The 13,489-nt window shown below is 46.9% G+C and overlaps 1 protein-coding gene across 2 annotated transcripts in view; it reads left to right on the forward strand.

Annotated features, from left to right (window-relative positions):
* The window catches only part of PALLD (palladin, cytoskeletal associated protein), a 358,254-nt gene that overhangs the window by 271,611 nt on the left and 73,154 nt on the right, over window positions 1–13,489 (forward strand). Inside the window, exon 1 of one of the 2 annotated variants that reach the window (XM_061132504.1) lies at window positions 12,886–12,970. The exons of the other annotated variant lie outside the window; for it this stretch is intronic. The gene's annotated coding sequence lies outside the window, so the exon portion shown is untranslated. Of the gene's footprint in view, window positions 1–12,885; window positions 12,971–13,489 lie in introns of those variants that run through there. 2 annotated transcript variants of the gene reach the window in all.

Here is a 13,489-nt window from a genome sequence, read left to right on the forward strand (position 1 = left end):
TCCTTAAACATGTACAATTTTTATTCATCAATCATACTTTAATAAAGCTAGAAAAGATAAAATAACTCAGGCTAAAAAATAAAGTCTGAATAGGTATCTGATTCCAATGAACCAAGCTTGGAATTTTTTTTTACCAAATAGAGGTGTTTGGGGGTAGCCAAAGCGCTCTCTTATCACCACGAACAAGTTGGAACTGAAAAGGGACTCTTTAGGGATTTGAAAAATGACAAGCAGAAGATTCTGCACACGAGGTGGACCCCTGACCCAGGATGGGTAGGGAGTCTGGAAGGTGTGGTGTCTGAATGGAGACGGGGAGCCACAGACAGGTCAGGAGGAGCCCTCCCTCATTCTCCAGACTTGGCAGGAGGAGGTCCCGCTTTTTCGTTTGTTTCTTTGTTTAATTTTTATTGTAGTATAGTTGGTTTATAATGTTAGTTTCTATGGTACAGGAAAATGAATCAGTTATCTATATGCATATATCTACTCATCATTAGATTCTTTTCCCATATAGGTTATTACAGAGTATTAGGAGTTACCCGTCCTATCTCTTGACTTCCTACTTGTGCATTCCAGTCCCATATGATGAAAAGGACATCTTTTTTGAGTGTTAGTTCTAGAAGGTCTTGTAGGTCTTCATAAAACCATTCAACTTCAGCTTCTTCGGTATTAGTGGTTGGGGCATAGACTTGGATTACCATGATAGTGAATGGTTTGCCTTGGAAACGAACAGAGATCATTCTGTCGTTTTTGAGATTACATCCAAGTACTGCATTTCTGACTCTTCTGTTGTCTATGATGGCTACTCCATTTCGCCTAAGGGATTCTTACCCAGAGTAGTACATATAAGGGTCATCTGAGTTAAATTCACCCATTCCAGTCCATCTGAGTTCACTGATTCCTAAAATGTCAGTGTTCACTCTTGCCATCTCCTGTTTGACCACTTCCAATTTGCCTTGATTCATGGACCTAACATTCCAGGTTCCTATGCAGTATTGCTCTTTACAGCATCAGAGTTTACTTTCACCACCAGATACATCCACAACTGAATTGTTTCTGCTTTGGCTCAGGCTTTTCATTCCTTCGGAGCTATTTCTCCACTCTTCTCCAGTAGCATGTTGGGCACCTACGGACCTGGGGGGGTTCATCTTTCAGTGTCATATCTTTTTGCCTTTTCATACTGTTCACGAGGTTCTCAAGGCAAGAATGCCGAAGTGGTTTGCCATTCCCTTCTCCAGTGGACCACATTCTGTCAGAACTCTCCACCATGACCCGTCCATCTTGGGTGGTCCTACATGGCATGGCTTTTAGATACCTGGAGTAATAGGCAAGTTTGGCCTTGGAATACAAAATGCAGCAGGACAATGGCTAACAGAGTTTTGCCAAGAGAATCCACTGGTCATAGCAAACACCCTCTTCCAAAAACACAAGAGACAATTCTACACATGGACATCACCAGATGGTCAGTACCGAGCCAGATTGATTGTATTCTCTGCAGCCAAAGATGGACAAGCTCTATACAGTCAGCAAAAACAAGACTGGGAGCTGACTGTGGCTCAGATCATGAACTCCTTATTGCCAAATTCAGACTTAAATTGAAGAAAGTAGGGAAAACCACTAGATCATTCAGGTATGACCTAAATCAAAGGGATCAGATCTGATAGAGTGCCTGAAGAACTATGGACGGAAGTTCATAACATTGTACAGGAGGCAGTGATCAAGACCATCCCCAAGAAAAAGAAATGCAAAATGGCAGAATGGTTGTCTGAGGAGGCCTTAGAAATAGCTGAGAAAGAAGAGGAGCAAAGGAGAAAGGGAAAGATAAACCCATTTGAATGCAGAGTTCCAAAGAATAGCAAGGAGAGATAAGAAAGCCTTCCTCAGTGAACAATGCAAAGAAATAGAGGAAAACAATAGAATGGGAATGACTACAGATCTCTTCAAGAAAATTGGAGATACCAAGGAAACATTTCATGCTAAGATGGGCGCAATAAAGGTCAGAAACAGTATGGACCTAACAGGAGAGAACATATTAAGAAGCGGTGGCAAGAATTCACAGAACTATAAAAAAAAAGATGTTAATGACCCAGATAACCATGATGGTGTGATCACTCACCTAGAGCCAGACATTCCTGGAATGTGAAGTCAAGTAGGCCTTAGGAAGCATCACTACAAACAAAACTAGTGGAGGTGATGGAATTCCAGTTGCGCTATTTCAAATCCTAAAAGATGATGCTGTGAAAGTGCTGCACTCAATATGCCAGCAAATTTGGAAGACTCAGCAGTGGCCACAGGACTGGAAAAGGTCAGTTTTCATTCCAATCCCTAAGAAAGGCAATGCCAAAGAATGTTCAAACTACCACACAGTTGCACTCATCTCGCATGCTAGCAAAGTAATGCTCAAAATTCTCTAAGTGAGGCTTTAACAGTATGTGAAGTGAGAACTTCCAGATGTTCAAGCTGGATTTAGAAAAGACAGAGGAACCAGAAATCAAATTGCCAACATCCATTGGATCATCGCAAAAGCAAGAGAGTTCCAGAAAAACATCTACTTCTGCTTTATTGACTATGCCAAAGCCTTTGACTGTGTGGATGACAACAAACTGGAAAATTCTTCAAGAGATGGGAATACCAGACCACCTGACCTGCCTCCTGAGAAATCTGTATGCAGGTCAACAAGCAACAGTTAGAACTGGACATGGAACAACAGACTGGTTCCAAATTGGGGAAGGTGTACATCAAGGCTGTATATTGTCACCCTGCTTATTTAGTTTCTATGCAGAGTACATCATGTGAAATGCTGGGCTGGATGAGGCACAAGCTGGAATCAAGATTGTTGGGAGAAATATCAATAACCTCAGATATGCAGATGACACCATCCTTATGGCAGAAAGCAAAGAGGAACTGAAAAGCCTCTTGATGAAAGTGAAAGAGGAGAGTGAAAAAGCTGCCTTAAAACTCAACATTCAGAAAACTAAGATCATGGCATCCAATCCCATCACTTGATGGCAAATAGATGGGGAAACAATGGAAATGGTGACAGACTTTATTTTCTTGGGCTCCAAAATCAGTGCAGATGGTGATTGCAGCCATGAAATGAAAAGACGCTTGCTCCTTAGAAGAAAAACTATGACCAACCTAGCTAGACAGCATATTAAAAAGCAGAGACATTACTTTGCCAATAAAGGTCCATCTATTCAAAGCTATGGTTTTTCCAGTGGTCATGTATGGATGTAAGAGTTGGACCATAAAGAAAACTAAGCGCCAAAGAATTTATGCTTTTGAACTGTGGTGTAGAAGATTCTTGAGAGTCCCTTGGCCTGCAAGGAGATTCAGTCAATCCTAAAGGAAATCAGTCCTGAATATTCACTGGAAGGACTGATGCTGAAGCTGAAGCTCCAGTACTTTGGCCAGCTTATGGGAAGAACTGACTCATTAGAAAAGACCCAGATGCTGGAAAAGACTGAAAGCAAGAGGAGAGGGGCCAACAGAGGATGAGATGGTTGGATGGCATCACCGACTCAATGGACATGAGTTTGAGCAAGCTCCAGAAGATGATGAAGGACAGGAAAGCCTGGTTTGCTGTAGTCCAAGGGGTTGCAAAGAGTTGGACACAACTGAGCAACCAAACAACAACCTGTGCTATACAGTAGGCTGTTATTAGTTATCTATTTTTTAATATAATAGTGTGTATATCAATCTCAATCTCCCAATTTATCCCTCCCCGTCCTTTGCCTCCTGGTAATCACAAGTTTGTTTTCTATATCTATGACTCTGTTTTGTAAGTAATTTCATTTGTGCCATTTTTTAGATCTCATATATACATGATATCATATAATATTTGTCTTTTTCTCTCTGACATTTTTCACTCAGTATAACAGTCTCTGGGTCCATCCATATTGCTACACATGGTATTATTTCATTTTTTTCTATGGCTAAATACTATTCCATTGTGTATATGTACCACATCTTCATTATCCATTCCTCTGTTGATGGACATCTAGGTTGCTTCCATGTCCTGGCTACTGTAAGTAGGGCTGCTATGAACTTTGGGGTTCAGTTCAGTTGCTCAGTCGTGTCCAACTCTTTGCGACCCCATGAATCGCAGCACACCAGGCCTCCCTGTCCATCATCAACTCCCGGAGTTTACTCAAACTCATGTCCATCGAGTCGGTGATGCCATCCAGCCATCTCATCCTCTGTCATCCCCTTCTCCTCCTGCCCCCAATCCCTCCCAGCATCAGGGTCTTTTCCAGTGAGTCAACTCTTCGCATGAGGTGGCCAAAGTATTGGAGTTTCAGCTTCAGCGTCAGTCCTTCCAATGAACACCAAGGACTGATCGCCTTTAGGATGGACTGGTTGGATCTCCTTGCAGTCCAAGAGACTCTCAGGAGTCTTCTCCAACACCACAGTTCAAAAGCATCAATTTTTCGGCATTCAACTTTCTTCACAGTCCAACTCTCACACCCATACATGACCACTGGAAAAACCATAGCCTTGACTAGACGGACCTTTGTTGGCAAAGTAATGTCTCTGCTTTTAACTTTGGGGTACATGTGTCTTAATTATGGTTTTCTCCAGATATAGGCCTGGGAGTGGGATTTGGGGTTACATGGTAGCTCTGTGTTTAGTTTTTCAGGAACCTTCGTACTGTTCTGCATGGTGGCTGCATGCATTTACATTCCCAGCAGCAGTGTAGGAGGGCTCCCTTCTCTCCACACCCTCTCCAGCATTTATTGTTTGTAGCTTTTTTGATGATGTCCATTCTAGCAGTCCAGCTTCTGAGTGCATCAGGGTTCTCGTTATGCCTTTTAAGGGATGGTTGTGCTCCACCTACGCACCAGTAACTCACTCTCAGTGGGCAGTTTTATTTTCCCAGATGTGCATTTTGCTCATGAGGGAGTTATGACTAATTAACTCATAAAAGAAACGTCCACATGAATGAGCCATTGCAAAGCACCTGTTGTTAACAGCTGACTGTCTCCCACTTAGACGATAAAGAGTCTGAGAACACAGGACCTGTCTTCTTCTTTGAAAAGCATGTGACACCTACTGCCTTAGGTTCACACAGCCCTGCAGAGAGGCAAGGGGCAGACATGATTTACAGCCGAAGAAACAACATGTGCTGGGCGCAGACAAGCAGCAGCCACCAGTGACCAGGCTGACCTGGGACGTTCCTGGGCCACAGGCACTTCTGCCTTTGAGGTCTCTTCCTCCATTAAAAAATCTGAATTTTATAACAGCATCAGCATAAAGATAGATGGAATCCAGGTTAGGTTTATTGTTACATAGTTATCATGGTAACAGCTTTGTGTACTCATTTTTCTTCCTTTTGAGTTAAAAAGTACGTAAAGCTTAATGTTTGTTGGTGGGCTGCCGCCGGTGGGAGGACATGAGCCAGAGCCCACACTGGTGGCTGAGCCAGCCCTGCCCAGGGATACAGACAGTGACTGTCCTGGCCTTGGCTGGCCTGCTGTTGATGGAGCACTAGCCGCCTTTCGCTTCTTTTTTTCTTGATGCTTTTCCCCAAGCAACAGGGGGCAAGGCACCAGAGTGAGACCAGCCCTCTGCCAGCCGCCCACAAGGGAGGCAGAACCCACGCCGCCATCCGTGCACTCAGGAGCCAAGGCCGGCAGTGGCTGCGATGTGTCCAGTCCCGCCACCGACACACCCGTGTCCAGCAAGGCCGTTCAGTGCAGAGGGCTCGATCTGAAGGAGGCAGGGGTACCGTTAGTCTTTCCCTGTGGGTACTGTCTTCCTGCTTCTCCTGCTTGAAAGCTTTCAAATCTCACTTTGTCAACTTTTGTCTGAAACTACAACTTCTTAAAGGTGTTCACTTTCACACATTTAATCTTTGCATCAATCATGCAAAGAAGATAATCGTATCAATATCTTCATTTTTTAGTTGAAAACACTGAGGCTCTTCTTTAATCTATTTTAAAATTTTTATTTTATATTATAGTTGATGAACAGTGTTGTATTCATTTCAGGTGAACTGCAGAGTGATTCAGTCCTACATATACATGTATCGTTTTTCAAATTCTTCTCCCATTTAGTTTGTTACAGAGTATTGAGCAGAGTTCCCAGTGCTCTCGAGTTCCCAGCTTCCTGGCTGGTTCTCTGTTGCGTGTTTATATGTATATGAATATGTATATATGATAGACACGCAGTGATGTATATACATCAGTGTGCACACTTTAAACAGGTGCCCAAAACTTGTTTCCCTCACCACAGTCTTCTCTCTTCCAACTCTCCATGTGCACATTTCATCACAATTCATTATTTGTTATAAAAGACAAGGCCATCTGAAAACACTGCTAGGATGGTCAGTTCTTTGAATTTGAAGACTCTCTTGACGTTATCCCATAAAGTGACCAAATCACCTCAGATTCAGTTAACTCTTTCTGAGGTTACTATAAACACAGACAATATGATATACTGATAGAAGAAGAATCTCAATTCTTTGTAACAGTGGGACTATTCCTTAATCTAATGGAATCTTAGAGGAAAGTCTTTTTTTCTCTTGAAATCTAGTACTTTGTTGTATCAAGGTGGTATAATATAACTCACTCAATAGCCCAGACAGGCAGTATCAGTGTGATTAAGTCAGTTGTTTTACTGATCAAACACATAAACTATATATCAGATAAAATAAGTTGTTTAATTACTGATGTTACCAACATTTCCTCTAGTGTCTTAGGATATACAGTCGGGATTTTCTAATATAAAATGCATCCATTAAATGTCTGTTCTTAGAGCAAATTTAACTGGAGTATTTGATTTCACCATACTGCACCCTATCTCCTCATTCCCTTTCAGTACCAGAGTCTGTATATCAGAGATCTCTGCCATGAAATAATCCCAACAGTTCTCTTACTACTTGGGAATCTCTGTTAGAAAACCGTTCACTGCAGCACTCAGTCATATTTCCGTAAGCGAAAATAATTAAGCACTTCAGATAACATAATAGCATTAATTTGAACCAGAGGATTAGTCTACTAAGGCAAGGCACTGGACGGATCCTCCGGTTTAGGAAGTGAGGGGTTTGGTGCGGGGGTTTCAGGCGCGGGAAAGAGGCTCGTCTCCTCCTGTAACCGGTTTAGGAAGTGAGGGGTTTGGTGCGGGGGGTTTCAGGGCGCGGGAAAGAGGCTCGTCTCCTCCTGTGACCGGTTTAGGAAGTGAGGGGTTTGGTGCGGGGGTTTCAGGCGCGGGAAAGAGGCTCGTCTCCTCCTGTAACACGGTCCCAGTCTGCGCCCGTGGGCTCAGTGTTCCCCAACAGCACCACCGGCTCTGCCGCCAGGTTGCCTGACATCCTTTATTTCTGGGACTAGAGTCGAAGGATGGCTGGTCTGCTCCTTTTCCAAGTGTCCAGAGGAGTCTACACAAAAAGCAACACAAGATTCTTTGTCACAGCATCATCGGTTTCAAGAGAAACCTCATCTGTAACTTCATAAACTGCGATGGATATACAGTATCACACTATGTCCTTTGTGTGTGTATCAGTGACTATGTTTATAGGACTCAGCTTAAGGTTTTTCTTATGCAGGATAGAGTTAAACTGGCCAGCCAGTTGACTGCAGTATTTCGCCATTTCCTCAGCAGAATCACAGAAAAAGGCAAATTCCTACTTTTAACCGCGCCTTCTCAGTAACCTGTGGAATCTAGGGGTGACTCCACTGGAGCCGGCACAGCTGCTCTGCCTGGGAAGTGGGCACTTGGGGGGAATGAGTCAGACTCTCCGTGAGCGCAGCAGGACGTGTTCAGAACTGCCTGAGCCACCGCATGCCGAGCAGACGTTCTTGTGCACGGTACAACTGGGCGAGAAAGAGGAAGGATTTGCTGATGGAGATTATGGAGTCCCGAGACTGTTGACGGTCCTTCCACGCACACGTACTTTTCACTGCAGAATTAGACAGCCTGCCGTCTGGGCTCTAGAGGTAACATTCTAACAGTTCACGCTGTTGCTTCTGCCCTGGCCTGCTCTGTCTCCCTGGCCAGGTTACCTGGCCTCTGTGCTCACTCTCCTGCATGAAGGGCCGTGTGGTAGCAGCCAGACCTCCCGTGGGTTCAAGAAGCAGATAAAATGGGAGACTATGTGTGAAATGACTGGCATGGTATCAGATTATTACTTTTTACTCTGTTCCTAAGTACTGTGTTTTGTAAAAAACAGAAACAAAAACAAAACAAAAAAAGAAGAAAGAAAGAAAAAAGAAAAGAAACTAGGCTTCATTTTGTTAAAAAAAAAAAAAAGAAAGAAAGAAAGAAACCAGTCCCTTCCACCCACTTACCAAGCACTGTGGTGGGGCTGCCCAGGCAGCATCTCATTTATCTTCTCAAGGGCACGCCAAGGGAAATGCCTTTCCATCATTTTACAGATGAGAATGCTGAGTTCAAGGTCATGGCAACGGCCTAGCAGGGAGTGTGGCTCCCGCTGGTCTGCCTCTGTGATTTGCCTGGAATCCTTTACAGGCTCAAGGCCTCCTGTACTCGGGCGAGCTCAGCCTGTTCTTCTGTTTACAGTTTCACCGTCTTTCTTTAACTTCTGCGACTGCAGCCCTTCTGGCGGCCACGGTCCCTCTGACGTGGCATTACATGTCCACTGGGCTCCAGTCACTCTGACACAGTACAACAGCCCCATGTATTTCCCCCCAGCCTTTCTCCCTGCCCTTAATAAAAAGTTACGTACAAAAGGAAGAGCCAGAAAGCTCTTGGCCACTGGAATACATTACTCTGCTTTTATGCTGAAAATATGCATTGTCTTTGGAGTTGTGCCCTCCCTCTACCCCCACTGGTCCATATTCATGGTCAGATAATGCATGGGCTTAGCCTTTTGAGGAGATCCATGTTTTAAAATATTTCGCACTTTCATTAAAATAATTTGATAATTGACACAGAAACATATGTTTCTTAAATAATGCAGTTAATTACAAAGAGTCCAAACTCAAAGTGGTCCAAGACTTCTTGAAGGTGTTCATTTTAAACATGCATAGAACAAAGGCTGGTCTTAAGCACTGTCCTCTCAGAAACATTTTCCCAAAAATACTATTATTTATAGTTGGAATCCATATCAGTCACAATCTAGAACTGCTCTGCTGTTTTTCTTAGTCTGTTGTTGTTTGCTGAGCATATTTGGAATTCCTTGCAAAAGTAATCTCTGCAATTGAAGAAATGGGCCATGGAGCCAAGATCTTGTAGGTTTTAAAAACTCAACAAGAGCTAAAGAAACAGGTTTTGAAAAAAAATATCAAAGCACCAGAAGTGAGTGGAAATAGACCCTTATACTGAATTGCTATCAGAACATCTGTTACATTCACCATCCATCACTCAGAGGAAATACATAGCAAAAACCTCCCAACAGAGGATGTGCCAGCCCACTGGCCAAGAATCTTCTGAGAACATCTCAAGGTTTGGGTAATTTTCATTGAAATATTATTTTAAGCAAAACACCTGAAGATATACTAGCATTCTTTTACTGCTCCATGTATATAAAAGGAAGGGAGAAAGAGATGTTTGGCTCTAACATGGCTGGCTGCTGACTTGTGGTGGGGGTTTTTCCAGTGGACATTCTGTGAGCCGTCACCGCATTCACTCGGTAAAGCGTTAGCCCCACCTCTGAGTGTGTGCGACATCGGGGCCGTGTGCTGCCAGCCAGCAGTCAGCGCTCTGTCTGCATCTGGAAAGCTCCTGGGAGTCGGCCTCTCCAACAGGATCATGTTTGTTCAGCGATACCATTTGCTCTTCGGTGTCTTTTGCCATTTTGCTTTTTAAACACCTGCACTTTACTCTTTTCATGAGAATATGAAAAGGAAAAAAAAAAAGAATGGTTTGAAAGATTAGCTTCACTGCCCCATACTCCTCTCTAGACAGACAGCTGAGCACATTACTTCATCTCAGATTAAATCTGAACATATGAAGCTTAGGTGTTTGAGCCCAAGTGTGCCAAGTGACCCTGGAGATGGAAACTCTAAAGGAGACTCGGCCAGATGCCCCACCCCCCACCCCCAGGGGAGGCAGTGAGGGTCCCAGATGCAGCCCCTTGGGGTGAGACTGGATGCAGGTGTGTTCTCTACCGTTGCCTGCTTCCTCCCCGCCAGACAGTTCTAAGCTGGAGCTCAGGGACAGTGAGGAGGAAGTCTAAGGAGAAGGTTGCTGGTCAGCGTCTGAGTGCACACCAGGCGAGGCGTGTTCTTTCTCAAGCTTGGCAGCACTCCTATCAGCACCGATAACTCTTGTCACAAATCCTGGACGTGCCAGCGTGATCGCTAAGATGTACCTATGCCTCCACCGCTGCATGCATAGAAACTTTAAAAGTTGAAAGCATTAAAAAGCTCGGTGTTCTCAGTTCTGCAACTCAGAACTGAAAGTCCATTCTCAGTTCTGCTGGACCTTCGAGAAGTGGAAACTGCTCCCCGTTTCTGGGCTCCTGAGTTGGAGTAAGGCAGTGGTGGTAGATCTCTGGGTCACCCTTCCATGCTGCCTCCAGACAGGAGCAGAATGGATGTTTTCAGGCAGTTCACCAACCCTGTGGGTCTCATCCATCCTACACACTCTCCCAAGCCAGGTAAACACTTGAGGTGCTGGTGGTTCTCATCCAGTCACCCAGTTGTGTCTGACTCTTTGTGACCCCATGGACTGCAGCACAGCAGGCCTCCCTCTCCCTCACGATCTCCCAAAGTTTGCCCAACACCGATGTCCATTGCATCGGTGATGCCATCCAGCCATCACATCCTCTGACACCTTCTTGTGCCCTCAGTCTTTTCCCAGCATCAGGGACTTTTCCAATGAGTTGACTGTTTGCATTAGATGACCAAAATACTCGAGCTTTAGCTTTAGCATCAGTCCTTCCAATGAGTATTCAGGGTTGATTTTTCCTTAGAATTGACGAGTTTGATCTACTTGCTGTCCAAGGGACTCTCAGGAGTCTGCTCCAGCACCACAGTTCGAAGGCATCAACTCTTTGGTGGTAACTCATGCTTACCTCTGGAGGAGGGCATGGCAACCCACTCCAGTATTCTTGCCTGGAGAATCCCCATGGACAGAGGAGCCTGGAGGGCTACAGTCTATGGGGTCGCAAAGTCAGTCACGACTGAGCACCTAAACACAGCGCAGCACACAGCAGGCTCATCCACTGTGTTCTCTCTGTGCTTACAGAAAAGAATTCTGTGCTGAGAATGGACTTCTACATCATCAAATCATAACATTTAAGAACTATAGCTTTAAAATTCATCAAATTAATCCCATCACTATGAAAAAAAATTTAAACTCCAGAGTTCCACAGTTAAAACGGCACAGACCACTAAGTCCTAACTCCCATTTCAGAATGTCAACTCCAGCCTCCGAGAAAACGCTGCAGAACACAAGTGGTATGATTCCGGTATCCCTAACAGCCACTTGCCTTGGAATGAGCACGCCAAAGTTGAAAGGCAAAGTTAAACAGTGACGTCCTGAGCTTTTTACCTCTGTTCCTTGCAAAAATCAAGAGAGAATAAAGTTATGTAGTAGACCTGGAAAGGTGGCTACAGCGTCTTGTAGGTTACAGACTCATCTGTGAGTGATGCTCTAATCTGTGCATTGAGTGTGTGTTGAGATGCACAGGCGGGAGTCTGGACAAGAACACTGCACCCTCTAACAGAGTGTTTTATCTCTGAGGCTTCAATCACAGGCAAACGTCCTCTTTGGGTATCTTACAGACATCGTGTTTAATCTAAAAATCATTTATTTCAGGGAGAGAGAGAGATGGTAGAGTTCCTGTCTCAGGTCTGTGAACCCAGAAACCCTATTGTTCCATGTTAATACTGAAGACAGGGATAGGATTACTGGACTGGTTACCACGGCCAGTGGCCTGCAGACCTAGATGGAAATGACTGGCATTTTCTTGGTGACCATTTACAGAAAGGGCCCGGCACAACCCTCGATGTTCAGCAACTGTGAACCGTTAGTGTTCATCTGCTCGTTTTTGTGAGAGTTGGTCCTGAGTAGGAGAGCTGTGGCTTTGATGGTCAAGGAGCCGGTGCTGTGTAGGAGGAACAGGCCGGAAATAACTGCTGACCCAACTGCTCCGGGGACCCCCCAGAGCGAGGGTCCCGAGCTGGGTTAGTGATGGGAGAAGACACGACCTGGCTTCAGGGTGGAGGCCACCAAAAGTCACACGTTTACATGAGGAAGTCTGGAGTTTAGGAGTCCATTTCCTCCTTGAAAACAGTTCCATAGAAATCCCTGCGTACTGGGTTAAACCAAGTGACTCAGGGCCTCTAGAAGTTTATGACCGAGAAGATCACAGGACAGGGACCGCGTTCCTGAGACATTGCGAAACCGGAACGCCTAGCGCTTCTCACCCTCAGGGCCCTGAATTCAGTCACTCATTGATAAGCGAACAGAGTGAGCGGATTCGTGGAAGCCTAGACATTTTCACCTCTCCCCCTTAAAAAAGAAAGACGCCTTCCACGCGATCTTTGTGCTGTGAGGTTTACGCGGCACCCGACTCTGCTGGCACTGGTGGCTTGGTGCTGAACCCTGGACCCCCGCCCGGCGCGCCGGAATGTGCCTGGAGCCCAGGGCCTGGCCGCTCCTCATGCAGGGGATAAAAACCTGGGGCAGATCACCCGGCAGGCAGCCGACATCCCTCTTGGCTTAGAAAAAAGGTGGAATTCTTTCCCGTTATCCACTACTCCTGCAAGTTTCCCGAAAGCCCATTTGTCCCAGTGCTGCCCGGGGGTAGGGGGCTGCCTTCCGCCGGGCCCTCCCCTCCGCCCCCTTCTCTCCCCTCCGCCCCCTTCTCTCCCCTCCCCACCGCTCCCCTCCCGGGCCGGCGCCGCCCCCGCCCCGCCCCGCCCCCTCCCCGCGGACTCTTATTGCCCGGGCGCTCGGGCGGGGCGTCCGGCCTCCGGAGGCACCCCAGCGGGTGCGCGCTCCACACGGGTCCTGGGCCCGTGGCTCTGAGGGTCCGGAGCGGCGGAGCGCAGCCGGACGGCAGGTAGGAAGGCCTTGAGGACGGGGAAGGGGGGTTGGTCGGTGGGCGGCAGCCCAGGGCCCAGCCCGCCGCGGTCCGCTGAGTCCTCCCGACCCTGCGGGCAGAGCGCAGCTCGGGCGCCTGGGACCGGGTCGGGGCCAAAGAGTAGGGGACGGCCGTGGACCGCGGGCAGCTTGCGGGGAGGGGGCGGGAGTGACCTCGTTCCGCCGCGGGCGGCCGGGGGAGGCCGGCCCTCCTTCCACCCTGCTCTCTGCAGGCGCCGGCACGCCGAGAGTCCCAGCTCGAGGGAGGAGGCGCCGGCCCGCCGGGGGCGCGGGGCCCGGAGGCCTTGCGCTCGGAGCCCAGGGGCTCCCGCCGCCCGGGTCTGGTTCAGCGCGGAGCGGGGTGAGGTTGTGGGCAGCGAGTGTGCTGGGTCCGGAGCCGCCGTGCTCGCCAGGGGACGCCCCGAGGCCCCAGCCGAGCCGGGGATCTCTGAGCTCCGAACTCGTCTGAACTGGGTCTCCAGGAGCCTGAACAGGTCCG

This window comes from Dama dama, chromosome 29, assembly GCF_033118175.1.
Source record: "Dama dama isolate Ldn47 chromosome 29, ASM3311817v1, whole genome shotgun sequence".
In the NCBI taxonomy this organism is placed as follows: Eukaryota; Metazoa; Chordata; class Mammalia; order Artiodactyla; family Cervidae; genus Dama; species Dama dama.